This window comes from Periplaneta americana, chromosome 16 (genome assembly GCF_040183065.1).
Source record: "Periplaneta americana isolate PAMFEO1 chromosome 16, P.americana_PAMFEO1_priV1, whole genome shotgun sequence".
NCBI lineage: Eukaryota > Metazoa > Arthropoda > Insecta > Blattodea > Blattidae > Periplaneta > Periplaneta americana.
Window position 1 is genome coordinate 34,256,160 of NC_091132.1, and position 25,049 is coordinate 34,281,208.

At 36.9% G+C, this 25,049-nt stretch overlaps 2 protein-coding genes and 1 non-coding gene across 3 annotated transcripts in view; 2 read left to right on the top strand and 1 right to left on the bottom strand.

Annotated features, from left to right (window-relative positions):
* nudC (nuclear distribution C, dynein complex regulator) overlaps positions 1-25,049 on the top strand; it is a 143,515-nt gene that overhangs the window by 72,865 nt on the left and 45,601 nt on the right. The window lies entirely within an intron of this gene.
* The window catches only part of LOC138691165 (uncharacterized), a 107,368-nt gene that overhangs the window by 55,433 nt on the left and 26,886 nt on the right, over positions 1-25,049 (bottom strand). The window lies entirely within an intron of this gene.
* LOC138692322 (U6 spliceosomal RNA) lies at positions 7,028-7,139 on the top strand. Its single transcript, XR_011330070.1, has one exon. It is a non-coding gene; the product is annotated as a U6 spliceosomal RNA (small nuclear RNA).

Consider the following 25,049-nt stretch of genomic DNA (forward strand, 5'->3'; position numbering starts at 1 on the left):
ATGTTCACAGTGACTTCCTTGTTGACAGGTGCTCAAGTCTTTGTCCTAGGCGAAATGTATGTGTTTTAATGTATTCGAACATGCGTATTTATCTCCTTAAGGGGAGGTTGAGGACTGAAGTGAAATAGAAGTTTAAGGCCTTGGTATTGTATTTCGCGAACTTTCTCGCCGCCATAACTCGACTTTTGATTCACCTTAGAAACAAATGGTTTTCGTCTGGGAATTCTAGCATTTTGCCCAGCCTTATTCAGGATCCTCTGAACAGTTGTAATATGAACGTTCTTATCTACATCTCCCTTCAGCTGTGCTGTAATTTCCATGCAGATACCACTGGAGTTTTCTTTACTTGATGCACTATTTTCCTCTGTTCCCTTGGGCTTAGCTTCGGTGGTCTGTCAGTTCTGGATTGATTCTGCACCGTCTTGAACTTATTGTATCGTTTAACAATGTTGAACACTGTTATTCGACTTCTTTGTACTGATTCTGCGATCTCTGTATAAGTTTTGCCCCGTTTGAATAGATTTAGTACCATATTTATAATTTCAGGGTTGTTCTCCGTTCCTTTATGTTCCATGTTCATTGTAATCGTTACTGATCGACAAGCACACTTTGTCTCTATGAAGAGGAGAATACGTACTGAACTTACTAAGTACTGTTCTCGCCAAGCTTAGACGACCTCACTCACACCACTCTGCTGACTCGTGCCTTATCCAAAACATAATAAATCATTCGGTGCATGCCTGTTATGCAGCGTTGTCACATTATGACTCTGAATTAGCCCAGCTGCTGGGCTGAGGAAAGTACTATTTTTTTTTTATCAGAGAAGTTAGTACTTATCTCTTGAGGCAAGATAAGTTAACCTCTCTACTCGGACTGAGGCCGCCTATGTTTGACAACGCTGTTATAAAGCAATTCATTTATCAGACGAGGCCAACTGCATAACATAAACATCGAGAGCATGTTGATGTGACTTCTTTGACTTCTTTCCTCAGCTGGGGTCATCTAAGTTTGGCGAGTACAATACTTTGTGTATTAATTGAAGGGATTTATTTACTCAGGGGATGAGGTCCAATGTTTTTTTTTCCTAGCGGAAAGCAATAATGTAAAAAGGATAATAATTTTCTGTCCAATAGGAAGGTAGTTTTAGAATATTCTTTTAGATTTTAATGTACAGTAGTGGCAAAAAAAAAAAAAACCGGACCGACCCTTGTAGCTGATTCCAAAGCCTTGTTCACTCCAGAGCACGTTAGACTGGTAACTAAGAGTTTCGTGGTTCGAATCCTGCCAGGGAAGGAAACTTTGTTTTGTTTCTTATTCAAATTTATTCCCAATACTTTTCGATTGCTGGTAAAATTAATGTTCTGGGAATAATAAGTTAATTAAGTAGTAAAATATCGCTGCAATCGAAAAGTGTTGGGAATAAATTTGAATAAGGGACAAAAAAAATTTCCTTCCCAGGCAGGATTCGAACCACGAAAGTCTTAGTTACCTGTATGTCGTGCTCTGGAGTGAAGAAGGCTCTGAAATCAGCTACAAGGGTCGGTCCGGTTTTTTTTGTCACTACTGTACAATAGGAAGAGAAGAATACACTACATATGCAAACAAACCAATACATCTCAATCTGTAGTAAATATAAGCATAACCAGAGGCAGGTATTTATGGAAATTAATTTTACCATTTGTGTTTTTTAATATTGGTGTCAGCGGAGATTGTTGGACATTGATTTGTACTCTTGGCAGAGATTAATGGAAATTTTGGAAAATACAATTATTTTGGAATTGAAGTAGCTATTAACTCAGTCTGAATATTACTTTTCAAATAATTAAAGGTTCGTTGGATTCTGGTAAAGGTGCGGTATGGCTAATAAACAATATTGAGACTGTATTTAACACACATTCATTAAAAACGGAAAAAAACTTGCAACCCTCAAATTAATACTTTCAAATTATTAGTGAAAGTTGAATTTTCCGTCTTTTGAGTTCACTAATATAGTCAGAACACCTGGAATACCATGCAATGTAACCTACTTAGGTATAACAAAATATTCAAGTGAAAAAAAATCCGAAAAAAGAAAACTCAGAACCAATATGAAATTCGCTATAAAACGACGCAATAGTAATAATTCGCGAATGTGTTCATATTTCGCTATTAGAACTCTATTTCGCGATTTGTCGCGATTGTTTTATCCTTGTTTTATACTTAATTCGTAAAGATTAGTAAAAATCTAATGTATACCTATTACGTCGTGATTTTCGCAATCTCCATAAATACCCGGCCCTCAGCATAACTCATTGTCAAAACCTCCGTTCCATTACTTATGTCCGCGACTGTATATTCAGAGTTATTTAAAGTAGCAGTCTTAAGTTGAAGATGCTGCTTATTGTCACATATAGTGGCGACAATAGACCCTTTCGATAGAACGGGCCCGCAAATGATCTTTTCATACATGTCTTATTGTGAATGAGATCTTTGCAGAACCTGCTCCATCGAGCAGCAGCAGATCCGGTTCTCATGTTCAAGGTTGTCCCGTTTCTCGTTGTTCAAGGTTCTGCTATTCCTTATTTTATTATATAATGTCTGATCCAAATAAAAACTTAATCTGCCCATAATTTATATCGTCCCAGCTGTGGGACTGATCTTCACCTGGAGTGGCCTTCAATTCCTTGCCGTTTCGAAACACAATACTCCTGGAGGATGTATACTGTAATTATTGTAGGACACGTGCTGACTGCAATATAAGTAAAATGATCTTCACAAGTCAGAAACTCGTTATGATTTCACAATTCTATCAGTGGATCGCATAACGAGAATATTTCGACTTTAAAATGAAATGTAATTAAAAACAGAACAGAACAGATATAATTTACAAGGCTAAGGCCTCGCTCATTACGCGAACTTCAAAGTAAACATAACATTGATCTGAAGAGTTACGCCCCTTTCACAAAACAATGTTGACACGAAAGCTTGAAACCATGCCGTTAAACACAAACACACAAACTTTGGTAGCCTATATAGGCGGAAATGTACAGATATAAGCTTAGAAGGATGGTAGCTTCAAGCTACTATATTTAGTTGACGTATGAACGAATATTTCAGTAAACATATTTAACATAAATTTTCCGCCGTTTTGGAGTAACGATTAGCATGTCTGATCGTGAAACGAGCGGGTCCGGTTTCAAATCCTGGTTGAGGTTTTTTCCGGGATTTTCTCTCAACCCATTAAGAGCAAATGCTAGGTAACTTTCGACGCTGGAACCCTGGATTCATTTCGCTTGCATTATCATCTTCATTTCACTCGGACGCTGCATAACTACTGCAGTTGATAAAGCGTCGTAAAATAAAATAAAAATTAACATATTACATATTAAGAATTAATTCTAAATCCTAGTAGAATAAGGAAACATTTTAAATTATACATTCCACAGGAATATCCCTATGTATCATTTCATTTGGACGCTGCATAACTACTGCAGTTGATAAAGCGTCGTAAAATAAAATAAAAATTAACATATTACATATTACGAATTAATTCTAAATCCTAGTAGAATAAGGAAACATTTTAAATTACACATTCCACAGGAATATCCCTATGTATCATTTCATTTGGACGCTGCATAACTACTGCAGTTGATAAAGCGTCGTAAAATAAAATAAAAATTAACATATTACATATTACGAATTAATTCTAAATCCTAGTAGAATAAGGAAACATTTTAAATTACACATTCCACAGGAATATCCCCATGTACATATTGTGTGAGCAAGGGACGAGCCGTATCGGAAGCGTTTCACTGTTATGCAGTAGGTATGTTGTCTTCAGTTTGTGGTTAAAATAGAAACTTACCAACTTTATGCATAAATGCGCGAGTAATCCACAATTAACTCACGATTTCCGTTCTCCCGCACTGATACGATAATCTCCGGAATTTAGAGGTGATCACATAGCTTTTGTGTTTAATATTAGATTATGTTTTCGTCCAATAATAATAATAATAATAATAATAATAATAATAATAATAATAATAATAATAATAATAATAATAATAATAATAATAACAACATAACGTAATTTATTCGTTCTCATAATCGATGTTATTAATCGACAGTAATGCTCAAGAACAAAATTGGATATGTTTTGCGTGAACTTGCTATTCACTAGGTATTGAATTAACAAATTGTTGAAAATGAAACACTCAACTTCTTGCGGATATTAAAGTGATTATTGCTAACTCGGAGAATAATTTATGAAAAGGAATATTTGCATTCTTAATGTATCGAAAAATTTTGGATCGGAAATATCTACAACAAATCTAGAACGACTGAATTTTAGGACAGGGTCCAATAGGAAGTAAAATCTTAATTAATAAAAAAAAAAGGTGTTCAGAGCAAGTATCACATATTATGTACATCGGATGCGATATATGATATAATGAAAAAAAGTGCGTAAGAAAATAAAAAAGTTCACACAAATTTTAGGAATAATACATAACACTCTGAAACTTAATTTAGTACAAAAATAATCTTGAATTAAAATATATACAGCATTATAGGTTTTAGTACCCTGTGAACGAAATTTGGACTAAAACACATGGATAAGAAATAGAATAAGAAAGTAAGCTGTGTTGGGAAGAGTGGGTGAAGAAAGAATGATCCTGAAACTGATCAGGAAGTGAATTGGTTGAGTCACTGGCTGAGAAGAAACTGCCTACTGAAGGATGCACTGGAAGGAATGGAGAACGGGAGAAGAGTTCGGTGTAGAAGAAGATATCAAATTATAGACGACATTAAGATATATGAATCATATGTACAGTCGATACAAAGGGGAAGGCAGAAAATAGGAAAGATTGGAGAATGTTTGGTTTGCAGTGAAAGACCTGCCATTGGGCAGAGAACTATGAATGAAAAGAAAAGATTGAAAATAGTATAAGTGAAATTTCTTAGAAGAACGGCAGGATATATTCTTCCGGACTTAAAAAGAAGTGAAGACGTTTTAGTAGAATTAAGTAACATTTATGGTATAGGTATCATTAAATAATCCCAAAGATAATAATGCCTTACAAACCGAGAGGACACAAAGACCAGACATGCTCAAACGATTACTGGGTCGGGCCAGAATATGTCTGCAAAGGACGATGGATGATGATTTACGTTTCTGTTTATGTCAAATTATTACATGTGCGGTTAAGTTTCAATTGTAAAGTAACCTTAGGCTTCATTCACAATGTCAACTTAAACATAAACATATGTTGACATGAAAGCTAAGGAACATTTCATTAAAGAATACCATTCACATTAATTTCATATAGACGCAAGCATGAAGTAAGCTTTGGAGCTTGATAATACTAAAATTCTGTGAATAATTCAGCCAATCAAACGACAGGAGTGTTGTAGTTATGGAAAATCTAGAATCGAATCGAAACACAGAATAAATTTATGCCCGTATTTTCCGGCGTGTTCTTAAAAGTGCCAAGGAACCGAGCATCATTGCAAATCTATTGCCTCGGCGACAACGCATGATTATGTAAACTCTGGAACTGCAAACTTTTAAGTGTAGGTAAAAATGAACAGTCCAGCCAATCACAAAACAGGAGTGTTTGCTGTAGGCTATGTAAGTTAAAGAATCGAGTCGAAGTCCAGGACAAATCTACCGCCGTATTTTCTGACGTGTTCTTAAAGAAGTGAAGAAACCGAATATTGTCTCAAATCCCTTGCCTCGGCAACACGTCAAATCGATTACATATTTTGTCGACATTACCACTAGAGATCCATTTCCTATTTTGCATGCTCAAATTTTATTTTTAATCTGTTATTTAATTGTGCTTTATCAGTTGTTACCCGTATTGTAAGATTTTCTCGCTTCTATGGAATTTGTGACGGTGAGATAGTATTTTGGCGAAATGAGTCCTAGAATTTACCGCTGTATTACCCGACACTCGTCTTTCAAACGCTGGCTCACTGCTAGCGCGTTGGACTTATAAGCTAGGGGGCCCTGGTTCAAATCCTCTCTAAATTTATAACTTGTGTTGGACACACCCTTGGTTCAGGCAACACAAGAATTTTCTTCGGGTACTCCAGTTCTCATGCGACATTGCAATAACTCTCTACCAATTCATTACGAGTGTAATGTAGAGCCACCGCCTGTGGTGCACTCTGGATAATCTCTGACGAACTAAGTGGTCTATGCTTCTCGGCATTAGCGACATCTATGAGCACTCTCGTGAATCGGGGCGATTAAAGTCTGTCATTGGACAGAAAAAAAGACGAAAACTTAGAAAAGAACCCAACCAAGTGCTGTTCGCTCCTGCGTGCTAGAGAAGTGGAGGGAGGTTGCTGGTTGCTACGTGAATTGAGGAATAATAACTTAACCTGCGTTACGTCGTTTTTCCGTTTCCAGTATATATTAAATACTTAATAACACATTTGCCTCTTGACAAAATATTATTTCTCTCGAACAAACACAGCGCCCTCTAGAAGCACACGAATGTCGTTAATGCGAGATCTAAAATGTTTGATGCCCTGTATATGAAATTCAAGATTTCGTAGTTAAGTTCTTGTTCTAGAGATTGCCTCGGCTACATGAATTGCCTCTCGTTAATGGCATTTGGGCATTAGTTGACAGCTCATTATAGAAATACTTGCCCCTTGCATTGAGTAGTCAGTATGTCGTACTGAATGTTACACCGAGTAATACTTTTGAATAGATACCGGTAGTAGTAAATATTAGAGCCCTGCTTTCAGTCAAACATAGGTCTACCATGGTTGCACTTAATTTTAAGCAGGGTTGTAGATCTGCTGTACTGACATTAATCTGCCCAAGCTGAATTTGAACCCACGCTCGAGCTCAACAGCGAACACGAATCCCCCACGGTGCCGCTACACCACGCCGATGGGTTTGAATTTAATTTATTATGTTTACGTGACATTAGCTTACCTTAATAATGCTCTTGTGTATTTGTAAGTCTTTTGTTATTTTACAGTTTCATTGCTGTATTTACACAATATGTCGTTATGTCTCTGCAGAGTCGTAGTACTATCTTCGACGGAACTTTTACTAAATTTGGAACGATAAAGAGAAAATCAGCATGGCCACTGCGCAAGGCCGACACGCAGAGCAGAGAAGACGCATTTTCTAAATTTATGCGTCCATAAATCGGAGCTTTGGATTTTGCGTGCCTTCAGGGATTTGTGAACAAGCTAATTTCGGCCTTCACTCACTCAATCTGATGTTAGTTTACCGGATTGCCATGCTCGCCACGCCTACGTCTCGGCTAATTTCGTAGGCGATACTGTCCTGCTGCTGCAAAACGTTGCTTCGGGTAATTCTCTGCGAGTTTTCCTCCCCCTTTTAAAGTGGTTAAATAGGTTACACCCATATTTCGACTTTTCCTCTTCATTTATTTGTTTAAGGTTCTTTCAGTGGAACGGCGACACACGAAGTGAGAAAGGTGCCCTACAACTTTTGAGATCATGCAATTTCAAATCCCTTGCGCTCGCATATTTTTAAATTTGTTTTTTTTTCTCTCATATCATCATTCTTCTACTCATTTCGTCGATCAGCATTCATGCATACAGTATATCTTCCTGTTCACAAAATAATAACCTGCCAAGTTTAGAATTTTTACTATCTACTTTTTTTTTTTTACAAATAGTTGATAAGAGAATGATTCGAAAACAAAGTAGGCATTATAAGGATGAGCTATATCTTTTTCATCACACAAATTTGTACCATTCGAAACAATTCGCAGTGATATTGATGTTTATAGTTTATTTACATGAATTGCCACTCGAAAGAAATACAAAAATGAAATACTTTGCTATGCACCTAAATCCTTCAGTAGACAGTTTCTTCTCAGCCAATGACCCAACCAATTCCTTTTTTGTTCCTGATCAGTTTCAGCATCATTCTTTCTTCGCCCACTCTTTCTAATGCAGCTTTATTTCTTATGCTATCTGTCAATTTCACACGTTCCATTCTTCTCCATATCCACATTTCAAATGCTTCTAGTCGCTTCTCTTCACTTCGTCGTAATGTTTATGTTTCTGCCCCCCCATACAATGTCACACTCCAGACAAAGTACTTCACTGGTTTCTTCCTTAGTTCTTTTTCCAAAGGTCCGCAGAAGGTACTCCTTTTTCTATTATTGTTGACATTTCGGACTTTATACATCCGAATATTTTATATAATTTTATTGTTTTTAAAATATGATTCACAATTTATCTCTGGTGGCATTAGTTTTATTGTTTTATTTGTTCGTCGTGAATACCGCCTAGGGTCGTAGAATTGGTCACTTTTATGATTCTGTAGAAATCAGCTTATGTATACTGCATTTGTGTACCTCGTTTTACCGTGACAACGCTTTTTAGTTCTTTTAGCACTCTGATTATTTTATTATTTATGTCTTTGTTGTATTAAGAATTTTAGATAAGGGCGCAAATAGCCATAGTAGCTGACGCGCCCTCCTTAAACCCTACTACTACTACTACTACTACTACCTTTTTCTATTAAAAGCTTTCATTGCCATTGCTATTCTGTTTTTGACTTCCTGCGACAGCTCTGTTACTGCTTATAGTGCATCCCAAGTATTTGAAGCTGTCCACTTGCTCTTCTGCCTCATTTAGAATTCGACAATTAATTGATATACACAAAGAAAAACTTAGAGTGGTAATTTGCCTTGCGAGTTCAAACTGTCTCTGAAAATGTATTTGTAGGGAGTGCGTATTTCATATTTTTCACTTCATGATTTGCACAGACGATTAATAACGTAGTATTTTTCATAGCACGTGAAAAATTAGTCTGCTGCTTGCAAGAAGGTTACGGTAGTTAAAAATATTGAATATTTAAATAAAAATATAAATAGTCAAAATGTTAGTTAAACGTCAGATAGAGTATAATGTAAAATACGTTTTTTTTTAAATTAGTATTAAGTTTGGTGGTACGTGAAATAATTTTACTTACGATATTTACTTCACAGCATCTAATACAAAATTACGAGAGTAAATAGACGAAGTTGAAAAACTATCTCTTGCGATGAGGACATTTTATTACGAAATGAAATGTTAATCTTTTTGTACACCTTCTAATACTGTAGCAACACATTCCCTAATAGGATTACTGTACTAATTTCAAATGTGAAAAAAAGGAGACTGTCTGGGATTCGAACAGGTGATTAGTTTTGCCTTTTACTATCTCTCTACAGAAAAAGTGTTACAAGTATATTTTTTAAAATTCAAACTATGGTATTTATGACACTCCGTGTTCTACTTTTAAACTTCTAACGTCATGTAATTTGTCTGAAGTAATTGATGTAGAATTTTTACACGCTTAACACGCTTACTGCTGTTCAGATTTTCACTATTTCTTATGACAAAAATACTCGTATAATTTATGCAGACAGCTTTATTAAAGGTAGGAGATGAGCTATAAGTTTCCATTTAAAAAGTGATTCTATGGGAGATAATGAAACAGAAAAGGGTGGAATTTTTATAACGTATGGTAGAATAGATCTTTCTATATACCGGTACAGGTATGTTAAAACTCATTTTATTATTATAAGTTGTGATCTTTTCATTTTAATTGTGCAAAAAGATCGCTATTTTGTGGTAACATGAATTAAGACAAACTGGCAACGCTGCTGGAGTAGCGGACGTCAGTAGGTTGAGAGTTTTAAGTTCTAAAAATTTTCTATTCATCACATACAATCGTCTCTTCTTAGAAGTGAAGTCATAGGTCGCCTTTCACTCTGTATAAGGTAACATTTTTTTAAAATAAAAAACCGTATTTCACATGCGTTCTTAAGGCTGGTCCACAATAAACCGTGAAAAAAAAAAAAAAAAAAAAAAACGAGAACGGAAATATTGTTAAAATAAATGTACGAGTATTTAAATGTGAGCATTCATAATTAAATTTCACGTTCCCGTTCCCGGACTCCGGAAAGCCTCTCGTTAATTGTTAATGCTCACATTTAAATACATTTATTTTAACAATATTTCCGTTTATTGTGAATCTGCCTTTATGTTCTTATACATACTTTCTCGATGCATTTAACAGTATGAAGTTATTCAAAATAAATTTTTCTCTACGTTTTAAGTAGATAATGCCGTATTGTAATAATTTCTCATACTATTTTTCCAAGAAATCTCTCTTAATTGTGACATGTTTATGGTATTGTAAGCACATTTCTTATCTTTAAAATATCCAGTAGTAGTGTTAAGTCATACTGATAAATGAGAAGTTGGAAAACTATTTTTTTTTAATATTCACTGTAGCATAGCAAGGGAGGTTTAGGACTAATGCTTGTCGATATTTTAAAGAATGAGAAACTCTTTCGTCGGATAGGGAAGATATTCCTTCTTGTGGCCATTTGTAGTGAGTCTTCTATGCCGATGATGATAACATTTAGATGCAAATTCATAACTAAAAGTAGAAATAATTCTGAGGATGATAATTGTATTTCTGGTGGTGTGGAAGAGAAGGCCTGATGGCCTTAACTACACCAGAATAAATAAATAAATAAATAAATAATAAATTAATTTATCTGAAGAAAACATTTGGAGGGTATGGGGGGGGGGAAGGAACAGGTTCCATGAAAAGTGAAAAACAGGTTATTACTATCAATAGGTAACTACCGGTAGTATGTGAGTGTATCATGTTAAATGATACACAGCATAAACGATTAGCGTCCGTGAAACACGCATTTTAAATTTGAGCATTGCATGAAAGAACAATCAGGTTCGAACTTTCAATTTGCTCTCCTGAAAGATTTATTTTAGGTGACCCTGCAATAATATTGTGTAATGTTCATCTTCTTTATAAAACATTGCAATTGCTGCCAGATATCACGGGTCCTGGTGCATCGCCCCAGCCTCTGCGATATAGTATCAGGTTCATTACAGTATAGACAATTAGGGCTATTCAACATGTGTATACGATATTGACGATATCTAGTAGCTATTAGATCGTGAACAATTAAAAAGCAAGTAGGTTTAATTGCAGCAGGAAGAATTTTATGAGTAATGTTTTTCCACAGTTGAGTAAAATTTGTATTTTTCGGCAGAATATTGACAATGCGCATTGGTATGATTGCTCTGTAATGTTGTAAACGTGTATAAAGTTCTTGTTTTGATGGACGAGCCGAGAAATCATAGTAATTTTGGAGTAACTCCATCCTTGTAAATATATTCTTAAGTATTTCAGTTGGGAAGGTATTTGTTGAATATCCGTAGGACATCTGAAATCGAGATTTTGACGCCATTGTTAACCGGGAAAGCTTGGGTACTTCTGTCTGGATTGTAACAATTTCAAGATTGCTATTGCTAACCGCAATAACTTCAGCTTGACAGTCCAACATAAAAATTATTTATTTTGTCGTGTGCAAGTAATGCGAGGTGGTACACAGGTTTAAATGTCCTCGTCGTCTTTGTTGTTTCATTTTCGTTCTTTCTCGTTGTCCTCGGTGGACTAGCGGTGACCATGCTAGCCTCGAACTCGAGGTTCGCGGGTTCAAACCCGGCAGAAGGTGATGGATTTTGAAGGCAGATAAAATCGTAGCATGACTTCCTCCAAGGGGAAAGTAACCTAAATATGAGAGAATGTGAAACACGATTTAAAGAAACCTGTACTGAATTTTGGCGGATATTGCAACGCGTTTATGTTAGGACGCAGACGGCAATCTTTCCTCTCTAATCCCCTCCCACCCTTACAAAAAAATTAAGCTTTTCAAGCTGTACCTTTGTTAGAAATTTCGATGAGTCTACATTTACAATGGAAGACAATTTTAACTCTTACTAGTAGAGTCAGAAAGTACTGGAACTTCGGGTGGCAACGCCATGCTCTGTAGGGAACTTCTCTTCCTTGTCCGTGTGGTATGTGGCCTAGTCTCCAGGCGTATAGACTGTGTGCCGACCGATAAATGGGGAAAGTAATGCTTGAAGTGCTCTTCGATATCCAGGATGTCGTAAATTTCGAGTTTATTCCTGAGGGTCGAACTGTCAGTAAGGAGACGCATGTTGCAATTCTTCGACTTTTTTCGTGGTGCAGTTCGAGGAAAAAGACCCAGTTTGTGGCAAGGACAGAAAGTACCTGTTCTTCCACAGCTACTATATTCTCCAGATCTTGCTCCAACAGATTTCTATCTATTTCCAAACGTGAAATCCCTACTCAAGAGACAGCGGTTTGCGTCAGCCGAACAGGTGAAAATTCATGCGACGCGCGCTCTGCAGGAAGTGACCAAAGATTGGTTGCGTTCAGCCGGGACAGCGCTGCGGCAGCGCTGAAATAGCGACAGCCTTGCTGGCCGACAGCGCTGGAATAGCGGCCGCCATTTTTCATAGCAAAATTTTTTTCGCTGCAAGCTTGCTGCTAGCCAGCGAAAGTGGAGGGGGTAGACATCTACCAATGGTTCCGGAGTAGACAGAACAATGGCGTGTTTGTTTGTAAACACTGCGGACATTTTGCAGTCTGGTCGTTCAGCCACCAACAGCTGCTGTAACTCAGCAAAAATGAATCGCTACCCCAGCGCTGTCCCGGCTGAACGCAGCCATTGGCTGCAGGAATGTTTCGAGAAATAATGTGGACGCTGGCAGAAGTGCGTCACTGCCCAGGGGGCGTACTTTGAAGGTGGTGTTGTGTAAATGGTTACATGTCATCTGCAACAAAATTTTATACACATGTTCGGTTACGTTTTGGCTCTAATAGTAGGTAGAAATCTGCTGGAGCAAGATCTGGAGAATATGGTGGCTGTGGAAGGACAGGTATTTTGTGTTGTGCGAGGAATTCGCTCACCAAGAGCGACCGATGTGCAGGGGTATTATGATGAAGAACCCAATTCTGTCCTTGCACAAATTGGGTCTTTTTCATCGAACTGTCCACTCCTGTGGAGTAACGGTTAGCGCGTCTGGCCGCGAAACTAGGTGGCCCGGGTTCGATTCCCGGTCGGGGCAAGTTACATGGTTGAGGCTTTTTTCCGGGTTTTCCCGCAACCCAATATGAGCAAATGCTGGATAATTTTCGCTGCTGGACCCTGGACTCATTTCACCGGCATTATCACCGTCTCATTCAGACGCGAAATAACATAAGCTGTTGATAAAGCGTCGTAAAATGACGTAAAATAAAAAAAATCATCGAACTGCATTACGAAGACGTCGAAGAATTGCAACATGCGTCTCCTTACTGACAGTTCGATCCTCAGGAATAAACTGGAAATGTACAAGACTCTGGATATCGAAGAGCACTTCAAGCATTACTTTCTGTTTTGATCGGTCGGAACACTGAGTCTATACGCCTGCAGTGTAGGCCGCATACCACACGGACAAGGCAGAGAAGTTGCCTACAGAGCATGGCGTTGCCACCCGAAGTTCCTGTACTTTCTGACTTAGTATAAGAGTCATATGAGTGCTCTCACGAAAAACCCTTGTTACTAGAGAAAGGTGGACAATTAATTTGTGAGCTGGGTTGTTGAACGGTCAACTTACTGGTTCATTTCAGCTACTAAACAGTGTCAATGAAAGGATGTAGTGTACACTCTATTCCTTCGAGAACAGCTTCAAGTGCTTGTGGGGAATCTCCCTTAATATGCTGTGTGACTCAGAATGTAGTACCAACGTATACCTATACCTTGAACGTCGGGATCGCCGGATCTTAATTCATCTGAGTTTTTTTTTGGGGGGGGGGCGCCTCAAGGAACTAGTCTACAGGGAAGTATTAAAGACTGAGGAGGATCTCGTAGCCCAACTGCATGGTTATCGCCAACATTACACAGGATTAGTTACACGAGGTGGCAGTTGAGCCTATGTCAAGCCAAAGCGTTTTTTTGGGATGGACGGCGGAACATTGAGCAGACACTGGTTTAAAAACTGTGCATCTTGAACAAAGTGCATTTTATATTAGGTCTAGTGTATGTTTATTAATGAACACATGTGCTGAAGTATGTCGTTATTTATATTATAACGGGGTCCATTTGATCTCAGATGTTTATCTCGAAATTTCAGTAACAATTATTGAAGAGTATTGGTGATTTAATTAGGTTTATGTTCTCGGTCCTGCATTATCCATCTGGGACAGCATTTTTATACACCCTGTATATAAAATGTATTAATGGTTTTGGTTTTAAGGCGACGCGCTACTGAATTTTTGTAATTTCTACAAATTTCTCTGCATGTTGAAGATAAGATATTGCTAACATACGTGTACACAATTTTTCTGAAAAATTTTATGCTGAAATGTAAGTCCATCGATTTTTTTTTTACAATTTTATTTGAAAATAATTTCTGTTTTTAGTAAACATTTATCTGGGCTTCACATGAAGATAATCTTTTCATAATATCTTCATTATAGAAACTTAATTATTTAATGAAATGGTGCATTGATTTTTTCCTGGTCATTATATTTCATTAATAGAAAATAATATTTTGAACATTTGATTCTTTTTTACCTTTCAACTTCACTGCCCGACATAAAAAAATCACAACTTTCTTAATAATATTATAAGTTATCGCTATTATCATTGCTATCTTTGTTTTATTTCTTTTTTTCTTGCATTAGCTCGATGAGAGCTCTGTACTCCATAGTGTTCTTTTGACTCTGTTGACCCTCGGTAGGGCTTTAATTTAATTTGTATTATTTTCATCAGTGTTTGTATTTTTTGTATTTATGTGTGCTATCTGGTAGGATGGAAGAGAAGGCCTTATGGCCTTAATCCTATTAGATTAAATAAATAAATTAATTAATAATAATAAATATATGTATACATGAATGCAGCATTTCATGCATAGATCTGTCGTGAATATGTGTACAAAGTTCCATTGCTCCAGGTGTAGCTATTGAGGATATATCTTATATCTCGTAAGTTAAAATGTAAAAATTCTGATTTGCAATAAAATCATTTTAAAGTTTATAATGCATTCTGAATATAGTAATCATTTATATGAGATAAACTGAATTTTTAATTTAGAATAAAGATACTGTTGTATTCCTAAAAAAACTGTAGATTTTTTGGAACAATATTCAAAACATGAAGAAAGTGACCAAAATTGACCGAAACTTAGTAGCGTCCATCGCTGTGGAGTAACGGTTAGCGCGTCTGACCGTGAAACGAGAGGGTCTGGGTTGAAATCCTGGTTGGGACAAGGTACCTGGTTGGAGGTTTTTCCCGAGTTTTCCATATCATCATAATCATCCATACCATAGCCCGGGTTAAGTTCACGGTGAGGGGTGCTGTACATGTACAAGAGCGCGGCCGTTCGGCTACCCAGTCATTTACAGAATAGGTTTGGTAAGTATAATAAGCCTCAAGCTGCAGTGCAATCTTCAGGTCCCTCCTCCGTACAAGAGAAAAAAATACTTAGTAGCGCGTCCTTCTAAGTTTCAAAATTCTACCTTGTCCATCGGTATGTAAATGATATGGAGGAAATATAGATTTTGTGAGAGTGTATATTAAAAATAACAAAATAGAAATTTGTTAATAGAGTTGTTTGAAGTTTTTAAACTGATATCCTGCAACTTTTCCATTGTGTTGCATCGAGTCCATATATCAGTAATAATACAGAACAAGATATTCGCAGTTGTGGACTGGTTGCGCAGTCGAAGTTGGCGGAATTTGCGCACTTGATGTTATGTGTTCATGATTCATGAAACTGCATCTCGTCTTCTTTCATTATTGAAGGGCTTTCAGTCGTGTTCAGAGTGTTTAATTTCTCACGTGAGGTTTTTTTCTTATTTATGACTGGCATTTGGTTTTTGTTGAGTATTAGATCATTTCTCAACTTGTCTTTATGGCACATTGCGAACCAAGGTTGAGAGATGACTCTGGCAATTACTGTCGTACGTAAAGCGCACATTATGGTCTCGTTGTGATGAATACTCACCCTGACCCATGTTCGCTAGGTAGTCACGATGTTTTTCTTACAAGGGAACTGAGCATTTCGCACTCTCAAACTGGGGCACCGAAAGAAAAGACATATTTCTCATTGTTTTACTCGATTCACGAGAATTCAGTTTCTTTATCATGTTATCAATGATTGCCGTTTATAGTTTGTCTTCTTGAACTGTTATTCAGAAGGTACAGTCTTAGAAAACATTTTGTCGCACAGATAGTTATACGTTCCAGAAAGGAAGCGGTGAGCATGATCAGACATGCAACGAAACAAAACTAATGTTATTACCTCAACTAGTCCTTCTTTTGTGAATCAGGTCGCTAGTCTTCTGATTATGCGCACTGTCTCCTTTCTGGACTTACAAAGTATCTGTACGACAAATTTTTTTTTTCTAAGGCTGTGTATTATTGATGAGCGTCTGGAGTAGTATTCTCATATTTCTTACCAATGCAGCGGATTATGTAAAACAAAATTTATAAATTTGTCATTCTTCATCGTATATTTCCCATCAGTATTTTATTTACAGCTTTTTTTCAGTCCACCATCGAATATTACATTATTGTGTGGGGTAAAACTTAAAAAAGTCTTTGTTGTTTAGTCAGCTGTCCGAAGACACGTATGAACCTCACAAGTGACACCAACAAGACACCACTTATGAGGCAACTAGGCCAGGAGATAATGAGGTAGGGTGGCCAGTTCCTTTCCCCCTCCACTGCATACATCGCCGATTAGCTCTTTAGATTATCTAATAAAGAAATAAAAATCTGCTTAAGAACATTGATGACCCTTCTAAAGTCATTTTATGAATTTAAAATCTATAAGATTGAATAATTATACAAATATACATTATTGAATCATTATCTCATATTTATAGTACTAGACGGAACGTTTACCATTAAGAGAGCAAAGATTTTTCACAACGGAAGTTTTAAAACACAATATTAGTTTAGGGCCAAGATTATATAACTCCATTATCAAAATGCACCCTGAATCTTCAACATTTTCTGTTATTAAGTTCCATGAAAAAAAAAAATATATATGCCTTTAAATGACACTACTTAAATCGATTCTATGCATAAAGTTTCTAGTGATCTTATTCTTTTGCCTCACCACTCTTCAGGATCGTAAATTGGTACAGTCTTTATAGTGGTGTCATGTTATCAATAGTTTATATCTGCAGTGCTTGGGAAAAGTGACATAAGTCAGTTTCCACAAACCTTTTTTGATAATTTATTGACAACTTACACTGGTTTATGTCAATTTGATTTTTTTTTCTGTGTGAATTATTGTAATGGGAGAAATACTTATGTATTTTTTCCAAGCGAGCAGATGTACCGTAAGTTGTCAATAAATTATCAAAAAAGGTTTGTGGAAACTGACTTATGTCACTTTTCCCAAGCAGATATATGAATAATGATAGGCCTGGACAAAGAATTTATTGACTAATAAAAGGATATTTTGCTCCCAGTAAATCTACTTCCTCACCCAATAAGCCGCACATTTTTTTCGGTCGTGTTTGGACCCGCTTTACTTGGGTCCAGAGACAAGCTTAGCAATCACTGGGAAACCAAGGTCAACAGGAATATATAATTATACAAAAATCCGGGCATAATGATGTGACCACACGTAAATAAGTACAGATTGGACCGTGTAACTCCAGGCATACTGAAGAAGTGTAAAGGAAAGCGAAACAACCTTGAATGATTTGAAGTTACGAAACTCCAATCTCATTACGCACCACACATCTGATTGGAGTTGTGTTTTGACGTGAATACGTCTTTAAAATCATATCGACATGTTGGGTTCCAGGACGGAAAATGCAATGTAACCTTTTCAGGGTGAGCCATTCCGACACTGTAACTTCATGACTAACAACAGAATTTAAATAAATGTAGTTCGATGGGGTATACGACTACGATGGATGCGAGCATGGTCTTGAGTTGGCGCCTCAAATTTTAAATTGTTTAATTTTCATTAATTATATATTCATATTGTTTTTTTTTCAAGTCTAAACGGTATCCAAATGGGAAATTGAGTCACAAGTCAATCGGTGGATACTAATGAGATGGGTGCTCCTGTTATGGCCATGTTCCTGATATGGCCACCCCCCTATTGTGAGTTAGTTAACCAAAAAATCCGCTAAATTGCAGCAGCATCCAATGAAAGGGCATCCTGGTATGTCACTTGATCGTTTTCCATCCAGTCAGGTTGAGCAATATGGCGTCAGTTGCCTGTTTTGCGGTTTTCATGTGACCTCTTCTTATTTTTCTCTGGTAAGTCTCCTTTGTTTTAAGCATGTTTTTCAAAGACTTGTTTCATGAAAACCATAGTACTCTATTTAGTTTTTAATGTTCTGTTGATTGGTGTTGTCGTTGATGGCGTATCTTTTACGAGTTGTTCATAATCAAACGATTTTCGTGAAAGCTTACCTGCTCCTGATATGGCCATATCAAATGCACCATGGCCATATCAAGTTCATTTCACTTTTATTTTTTCACCTGACAAATTTACATGCCTTATAGCTGGGATTACGCAAAAATGTTGTATTTTAAGAAAAACAACTTAATTTTTTTATGGAAAAATCTGTTTTGACTACACTTTTGAATTATAAAAAAGATTATTGGGTATCATGTTTATTCATTTTACACCAAAATTATTTAATTTTAGCACAACTGCGCTATCAAACTGAAAACAATAACGATTTGTAGAACATGGAACAAGGGTGGCCATATCATGTGCACATGTTCCTGATATGGTCACTAGGTAGACTTTTGGAATTTTGGACTTTTTGGACAATTAAAGCTATTTTTATTGGGAAAGGAAATTGTTTTAAGAAAGTCCATTAGACTGAGAACGAGTAAGAAAAAAGTGGTTTACATTTTTTTCAAAATGGCGGCTAGAAAAATTCTCAAACCTTATCATGGCCATATCAGGGACACCTACCTTATGTAATATTTGTTGAAAAATATTGATGATCTACACCTACATTCTCAATAATGTGGGACACAAGAAGGACGATTGCTCGCATCGAATTTTGCCCACCCGAATGGTCCTCAAAGTCGACATCGTTTTTTGCACTTCATAAGCAATTTCTTTTAATAAGGTACCAGAGTCACAGAGTATTTAAATTCCATTGTTGTTTCTCACGTCTTCCCCGCTTCGTCTTTACTCATTGCCAGTGTTTCGACCTTAGGTTCTTGAGACACGTAATAAAGAGGCGAGAGATATTTTTGCTTGATTTACAGCCGTGTCCTAGTTTATGTTGACATGACTGCGGGAGCCAGGAATGGCAAATTATGTTATTAAGGACGGATTAATTTATCGCCGGACAAAAGAAATCTTTTGTCATTCGAGCAACTTGCAGATTTATAAAAATCTGAACGACTGGTCAACATGAAAACTGCTCATTATTATTAGGATAACAGACAGAGTTTGGAATTGAACGGGTTACATCAGGTTCTTGTCTGTGCGGATGGCGTGAATATGTTAGGAGAAAATCCACAAACGATTAGGGAAAACACGGAAATTTTACTTGAAGCAGGTAAAGCGATTGGTTTTGAAATAAATCTCGAAAAGACAAAGTATATGATTATGTCTCGTGACCAGAATATTGTACGAAATGGAAACAAAAAAATTGGAGATTTATCCTTTGAAGAAGTGGAAAAATTCAAATATCTTGGAGCAACAGTAACAAATATAAATTACACTCGGAAGGAAATTATACGCAGAATAAAAATGGGAAATGCCTGTTATTATTCGGTTGAGAAGTTTTTGTCATCTGGTCTGCTGTCAAAAGTTCTGAAAATTAGAATTTATAAAACATATTACTGGTTGCACTGTATGGTTGTGAAACTTGGACTCTCAATTTGAGAGAAGAACCGAGATTAAGGGTGTTTGAGAGTAAGGTGCTTAGGAAAATATTTGGGACTACAAGGGATGAAATTACAGGAGAATGGAGAACTGCACGCATTGTATTCTTCACCTGACATAATTAGGAACATTAAATCCAGACGTTTGAGATGTAGCACTTATGGGCTAATCCAGAAATGCATATAGAGTGTTAGTTGGGAGACCGGAGGGAAAAAACCTTTGGGGAGGCCGAGACGTAGATGGGAGGATAATATTAAAATGAATTTGTTGTACCCAGATATTGAAATAAATATCGAGTTATTGAAGTTAAATTATTTCGTGTATGGAAAGAAAACTTAGTAAGCTGTAACTCCTTCTGAAGTTATTACCTAACAATGGAATGTAGCCTTGCAGTGAGGTCCATGAAGGTCTCTTCCCTCGATATTAATGTTTTTTCCGTGAAGAATGTTCCTGGTCGTGTTCGTGCGGTAGCAGGCACGTGGTTCATGAGACTCAAAGTTCTGAAGTCCTCGCTCACTGCTTTTTTCAGGCATTAGGGCCCATTGACAAGTCGTGAATATCGATCGTCATGCTTCACTCTCAGATTTTGTTATTTCTCTCAAAAGAAACTTTTTAGAAAGAACTAAACAATTGCTTGGGACCAGTTGGAGTTCTTCTGGAGAACAGATGATCAAAACATTGTGTTCCGAAATAAATTCGGACTGAACAGGCAGGAAAACCGTCTGCAGAACTAGATGTCATCCCTATCACAGTTGCATGCGATCGACTCTTTCTAAAAGCTGCGACAGATGTGTTCTTGTTAAAAAAAAAAAGTTTCAGTCAAAGTGTCGTATTTAGCGGTATTGGCTAAATAAGAATGACGTATGAATAATTTCGAGGAAAAATTGTTCTGGGGCCGGGCATCGAACCCGGGACCTTTGGTTAAAAGTACCAACGCTCTACCAACTGAGCTACCCGGGAACTCTACCAGACACCGATCCAATTTTTCCCTCTGTATCCACAGACCTCAAAGTGGGCTGACAACCGTCATGCAACGAACATTGAGTGCACACTAACTCTGTGTGACTTAAATTGTGGTTTTATGTTAACGAACAGTGACGTGTATTATGCAAATCAAGCTTTCAGGTATAACTCCCTGTAAAGTTCATTTGAATAATTGAGGAAAAAATTGGATCGGTGTCTGGTAGAGTTCCCGGGTAGCTCAGTTGGTAGAGCGTTGGTACGTTTAACCAAAGATCCCGGGTTCGATGCCCGGCCCCGGAACAATTTTTCCTTCGAAATTATTCAATTCAACTTTACAGGGAGTTATACCTGAAAGTTTGATTTGCGAGAATGACGTATGTTAGTTAACTTATACTGAAGAGTCTTAAGCCTAATAGGGATGAAAGATGTAGGCTGAAGATTGGCACACAGTGTATAGCTTTAAAGAAAGATATGAGAGTGTTTTCTGCAACTAATTGGAACCTTTGGTAAAAATCACTTTAGAACTGTCTATATCTGCAATATTTATTGTCATCCTTTCAAATACCTGTCAGCTGTCAGCCATTTTAATCTACCTATTGTGGCAACTGAAAACAGCTCGGATTTGAGTTTCAGACTTCAACACAGCAATTTACATAGCCTATATTTGAATACGAAAATGCTAAAATACAGGGTGGAAGATAGGTAGTACATTAATTGTAGGATGTGGTTCCTTAAAATATAACGAACAAAAAAGTCTAATACCATTTTTCTCGTTTTTACGAGAGGTTTCTGAAGAAATAATACTTTTATGCCGACATTTCGATCGCGAATTTTACGAATACTATTTAAAATACGGTTTAATTTCTTGTATAACAACGAAGAGAACGTTTGTTATGTTCATATTGTAGCAGTATTTTAATTAGAAGATTCACAGGTAACGAATTAATCGATTGAAGAAACATTGATTGGTCGAGTCACGTACAGAAGGTCTAAAAATCTGGCATCGCTGTCGAGACGACAGACGATTTGCGTAATACTCGCAACTGATCAGCTGTTGTGATGTTTACATTGCATTAGTGTGCAGTTGGACGTACAGTGTATTTTAAACAGTATTCGTAAAATTCGCGATCGAAATGTCGGAATAAAAGTATTATTTCTTCAAAAACCTCGCAAAAACGAGCAAAATGATATTAGACTTTTTTGTTCGTTATGTTTTAAGGAATCATATCCTACAATTAATGTACTACCTTATGTTCCATTCTGTATGTAATTTTATGTAATATCACTAAGAATATGTAAAATACCTACAGATATGTAAAATGAAATTCAGTTATAATAACCCGAACATAGTAGCTTGTGAACATACAACTTTTCCCAGGGTCTAAATAGCAAGGAAAAAAATATGTAATTACATAGAAATCTCAGCTCTACTACCCACCGTTTGGACTGCTGCAGGCAATTCATGCACGGCATTGCATCTACCAAAGTCAGTAAAACAGCTATTGTCTGATTCCATTAAGTTCCTGTTTGTGAATGTAGTGTCCTCATGCGGACACACAATAAATACATAACAGCGACTACAAGAAGCATTTTGGTAGACGTGTTAAATTTAACAACTAAATTATATACAAGTATAATTAAGTAAAACTTATCGAAGCATGCAGCTAATTACAGGAGAAATGTTGATAGAAAGCAACTATACCCTTCAGAAGCAGAAGTGAGAATTTTTCACATACTACTTCACCGTTATAACGGTTATTCCCATGCTTCGCACCACTGCCCAGCCTCCCACTACGGCAGTCTTGTGGTGTTACTGACAAGAAAACCCAGATTATTGGATTCGAATTTATCGTGACTCAGTATTGGTAATCTCGAAATATCAATATCTGAGTTGTATTCTTCTGTGGACAAAATATGAGAATTTGATACTATCTTAAAATAAATATTATTAAAGTATAAATTATTAGAATTTGACGACACTTTAAGTGACCTGATTTCGAGGTTAAGATCGAAAGAAAAACTTAATTGAAATTTACTCATGTTTATCTGTGTTTTTGGCGAAAAGAGTTATAAAATAATCATGAGATATTATTTTAATACCGTTTGAGAAGTATTACCTGATTAGTAGGGCCTATATTAAAATTATAATAGCCTTAAATTGCTTTCAGACTGCGCAAAAAGTGTGAAGGTACAATACTCTTACAGATCTTTTGTTATATCTTTATCTCTGTGCAACGTCACAGTTTGCGATGAGGGGAAAGAGAGATAGGAAAAAGTTGTACTAATCTGTGAGAAAAAGTATGTCTAAACTCTCACCTTACACTCACGAAAGCAGTGACCAAAGCATCAGAATGAAGGCAACTAGATAGATATCTTTTGTTTTTAGTACTCTGACGTCCATGACCACGTTGAAACTCAATGGTCAGTCACCGGCAGAGGTATAATACTACGTCTATAAGACATGACTTTAAACATAATAATTCATTACTCGTATCTCCTTAATGAACAAGGTTACAGAAAAGATATACCCATAATATTAATTAACCATTGTATTTAACTAACTTTTGTTTGAAACAATGTTCCATTTGGCATCTAAGAAACATTTATGCTGGGTGAACAAGATAAATGGGACACATTATATGAAATGTATTATAATTATGCTTCATACCTGGTCTATGTAGCAAACACCCAGTATTTTATTAAGTCGGACGTGCGTGTGTCGCGCGTAAACTCGATTGGATTGCCTTCATTACTACATACGAGACTATCGTGAACCTACAGTATATATTTTACAATAAAATTGTCAAGCAGACCATTGTTGTCAGAGATACACAAAAGAAGGACATACAATAAGTCACAAGTCTTCGTCTCTCACTTATTCAGTCTCTCTTTCTCGCTCTCTCTTTCATTTAAAAATTTTAATAATACATTATTTAGGATATATACAAAGGATAAAATATATTCTGACGCCTCTTTAATTAAATCACTTTCATGTTGCACATTGTTTGCCGAAACATTTGTAATCATTAATAATATTTAATAATACGTGGCGCCACAACCCTTGAAGGGCCCAGACCGACCAGCTGGCTGCTGGCCTCATGTTCACATACCGAAGCAGAGGTGGACGATCATCCAACCAGAATGGAGGTATCGTTTGATCTCCTCAGCCGTTAAGCTGGCTTTCGCAACCGGATTTCGCTACCTATCGTAGCTCCCCAAGTGCATCACGATGCTGGGTGGACACAGGTCCCATACACTGGCCGAAATTTCATGAGAAAATTTCTTCCCCCCACGAGGACTCGAACCAACACGCATTCCGTAACGCGAGTCCTAGGCAAGATGTCTTAGACCACGACACCGGACTTAATCGTTTAATACTAACAGAAAATATCGCCAAGGGCGATATAAAAGTATTTAACCATACATAACTCATTTTTAACTGATATATCGATCTTAGAATTTCCGGACCTTTTTCAGATCAAAGTTTTGAGACTTGTCCAAATAGCTTTATGACGTCAGAGTGTCCTTCCATGCACAGGTTATCAAATAAATTTAGGCTCTCTCTTGTGGTCTGAAAATTTTCCAGATCCATTCAGATGAAATCTCTTTTAACGAGATAGCGAATTCAGAACCTTTCCATTGTTTCAGTAATTCTCTTTTGAGTCCCACTACAGATATGGCTGCCTTGTGGCATAGGAATAACTTGTTTGGCTCATATGTTGAAGACCCAAGTTCGAGTTCCGACGCCTGTAGCTCCAAAGCGACGTGGTGTGTCTCATCTGCCAGAGCTCGCGGGCTGGAATGACGTCACTGCTGAAATGAACTGGATTGTTTCACAGAGCTTGCTCGTGATTTCCAGCTGACGGGAGTCGAAGGTCACGGACAGGTGTTTGCTTCGTGCGGCATTGATGGACTGACTTGCGGAAACGTGCACTCTTTTCCAACCATGAAATTGATTGGCGGCACTCGTCTTGCATTACAGACATATCCTGAAGCGATGGCGCAATAGTGAAGTAATTTCACAGAATATTGATGTACTGTACTGGAACGAGCGAACATTGAACTTCCATGTTATTATACTTATAGGTATATGCCGTACATTTTTGTCTTTCAACTGTAGGCTATGTTTACTCTAGTGTTTACCATGCTTATATTTCGACCCAATATAGCAGTTGAGGTTGATGGATTTTCAGACAGAAAAAATCCGAAGTATAGCTCTATGGGATGAGAAGAAAAATAATGGTACCGTGTGGTAGATTTATTATTAAGGATAATGAATAATCATTAATAAAGACATTCTGTGCCCAGACTTGTCATTACCGTACTTAGATATCAGTTTTTGGTAA